The sequence below is a fragment of the Pleurodeles waltl genome, chromosome 2_2 (genome assembly GCF_031143425.1).
Source record: "Pleurodeles waltl isolate 20211129_DDA chromosome 2_2, aPleWal1.hap1.20221129, whole genome shotgun sequence".
NCBI classification, from domain to species: domain Eukaryota; kingdom Metazoa; phylum Chordata; class Amphibia; order Caudata; family Salamandridae; genus Pleurodeles; species Pleurodeles waltl.
In genome coordinates, this window is record NC_090439.1 from 1,079,240,094 (window position 1) to 1,079,243,361 (window position 3,268).

A 3,268-nucleotide genomic window follows, 5' to 3' on the forward strand; every position below is an offset into this window, starting at 1 on the left:
GATCCCGGCGGTCGGACCGCCGAGATCCGGATGGCGGTAGGGGGGGTCGCGGGGCCCCTGGGGGCCCCTGCAGTGCCCATGCCACTGGCATGGGCATTGCAGGGGCCCCCGTAAGAGGTCCCCTAAATGTATTTCACTGTCTGCTGCGCAGACAGTGAAATACGCGACGGGTGCAACTGCACCCGTCGCACAGCTTCCACTCCGCCGGCTCGATTCCGAGCCGGCTTCATCGTGGAAGCCTCTTTCCCGCTGGGCTGGCTGGCGGTCTGAAGGAGACCGCCCGCCAGCCCAGCGGGAAAGTCAGAATTACCGCCGCGGTCTTTCGACCGCGGAACGGTAACCTGACGGCGGGACTTTGGCGGGCGGCCTCCGCCGCCCGCCAAGGTCAGAATGAGGGCCACTGTTGCCTACTTAAAATAGTCTACAGATTTAGTCCACCCCGAGGAAGGCAGTGGACTGTAGCAAAGTTGCAAAAGAAAAAGAACTCGTCATTTAGGGCCAAATGTACATAGACTTCCGTTTGTGACTTTCTAATAAATGTTTGTGATTGGCTATTAAGAAATCACAAACAGCTATGTACAACTGTGTGTTTTACACTGTTTGAGATTCCCTAGAGGGTCTCAATTGACCTACCTCATTAATATTCATAATGTAGATTCCAAGATGCAGCCAATTGGGAATCGCTAAAAACACATGGATGGTGGCCTGCTGGGGACAATAGACCACCATGTCTGTGTTTGCTTTTGAAATAAAGCATCTTTTTTAAGTCGAGCGTTAGCGTTCGGCCTGCTGTATACTAAAGCATACACTAGAGTGAGTTCCAGCATTTTGATTTGTTAGTTGCAGTGCCCTTCAAAAATCCTTGCTTGCTAGTGGTCAGTTCTGCCTCTTTGTCCTGTCTTTTTTCACTTTGGGAGCAGCACAAAGTACTGTGTAATTGCGCTATGTCAAGTTTATCTCTTCTGAAAGGGACTTTTTTGGCATTTGCCTGTTTCACCTCAACAGTGTGGGTGCTTGTTCAGTCCCTCCTCCACACCAGCTCCCTCTTTAAACAAAAACCAATAGCAGAGGGGGGCTTTTCCAGGACCAGCTCGCCCTCTTTATTTTCAGTCTGAGTGGCAAGAAAAGTCCACTCAGTAATTTACAACGCTAGGAGCTCTAACTTGAGCAAACACAAGAGCATTGCATTCCCGCACCCCACCCCCAGCTTTGTAAACTCCTAACCGGACTTTTCTTTTCATTTGTGTGGCAAGAAAAGTCCAGTTAGGAGTTTACAACGGTAATAGCTTTAATTCGAGCAAATGCGTGACCCGTTGCATTGAAAATGCTCGTAAACTCCTCTATTTAAAATGCTCTGGGTTACGTCCGATTCTCTCATCTTCACACGCTGCAGCAGCCCCTCCCCAACCTAGCACAACTATCAGATGGCGCCTCTCACACACTCAATTACAATAGACAACCCTGACCTGACACAGCATGTGCTGTGCCTCCTTGGACCCCTCCTTAGGGCATGACACTGAGGAGTGAACAGGGGAGACGCTGCTTCTGAACAGCAGCGTTCATTCTTCCCTCCCAAGGACGATTAGTTGCTGCTATGCAGGAGTTCTCTCTTCATTATTCCACTGACTGGCAACACCTCCATTCACTCTGGCCGGGAGAAATATCTCTTCTACACTACCTTAACAAATCCAGAAATAAACAAGAAGACAAGCCAATGACTTACCTCTTCTCTTTTTTCACTTAATGGAGAGGCTCTGTCTCTCTGTAAGTGGCATCTGCAACACATTCGCCATGCCTTACAGGCAGAGGTTGGCCAGTCTTTTCTTTACTTTTGTCAAACCTGGATGCCACAGAAAGTATTTAGGTGTTGTTGGAAAAATCAGATCTTTAACCATCGAATCCTTTCTCAAACAACATGCAAAATAATGCCCCTTCTTACAATACAAGTGAAACTGAAAGAGACAGAGGTCTGTAGTTTAATGCTTAGGATGCAACAGTGAGTAATGTGCTCTCTGCTGGGGTGTTTTATTATGTTGAACAGGTTTTATTCTGCACACGCCCTGCTCACCCATTCTTTCTGTGGTTGATAAATGGATCATTGAGTTAATGACACCTGTTACAGTTTCATTAAATGCCGGAAAATGCTTTGGAATGCTTTTACAACTCAAATTGTACGCACCTTTCCTCTTTTAATTCCCTGTTTCTGGCATGCTCTCCTTTTGGACTCTGTTACACTAGTGTCTGCAACTCATTTCATTCTTCTACACTGAATACATCAGTGACCTTTTTTCACATTTCCAACACGCTGTGCTGATTTTCTCCATTTGGTTGCCAATAGTGGGCTCAAGCACTATTTCTTGGGGGCTAATGCTTATTCATGGCACAAGTCTTAAAGAAAATAAGTGGGGGGGACTGATCAAGTTAGACACTATGCAAGTGACATCATGGCACATGATACAACGGCATGTGAAATCTAACCAGGAATCACAGGTAGTGGCATCACAACCCATGACCTGACAGGAAATTACATCACAAGAAGTGAGATTGGGTCTTAAGACCTCACGCATATGCTTACTGCAAGAAAGCAAAGCCTTCGCTAGGGATTACTTTGCCCATCGTGGAGCAAATGTTTTCTTCAGCTTGGGCCGAGTGTAAAGTGCAGAATAGTTGTACGTTTTCCTTTATAAAGTGTGTATTTTAGTGTTATTGCTGTTCTTTTTTATTTCTTTTTTTTAGACAGGAAAAAAAGAATGCAGCAAATAAAAAGTGGAAAATGAAATTAGCAAGGAAGCCGTGTAATTGAGATAAGACGTGCAGCACCTAGTGTCTGCGAGAGGCAAAATGCCTACATCACCTGGTATGACCAGGCGGTCTCCCATCCAAGTACTAACCAGGCCCGACCCTGCTTAGTTTCCGAGATTGGGTGCATTCAGGGTGGTATGACCGTAGGCAGGAAAAGCTGCAGTTTCAGCTCTCTTCTGCTCATAAAGCCCACCGCCCGGAGCCTGCTGCTCTTAATCGCACCTGCACAGGCTCCCCTTGAGAAGTCGGACATGCGCTCACTGCCAGAGGCCCAATGCCTCAACCCACATGGAACACCATTTTTATGGTTGAGCCTGCATCGCATGCGCATGCTTTTTGCTTGCGAGACACATTAATAGTTAGCAAAGGGCTCGGAGCCCCACCCATGTCACGTCAGTGTCTTTCATTGGTTCGTGGGCTTGCCTTTCAAAATCTGCTTGTTTTCATTAAGGGAAGGCATGCATGC

General features: G+C 47.0%; 1 pseudogene; it reads right to left on the reverse strand.

Annotated features, from left to right (window-relative positions):
• Positions 1-2,842: 2,842 nt before the first annotated feature.
• On the reverse strand, positions 2,843-2,951 carry LOC138283135 (5S ribosomal RNA; annotated as a pseudogene).
• Between the last annotated feature and the right edge of the window lie 317 nt (positions 2,952-3,268).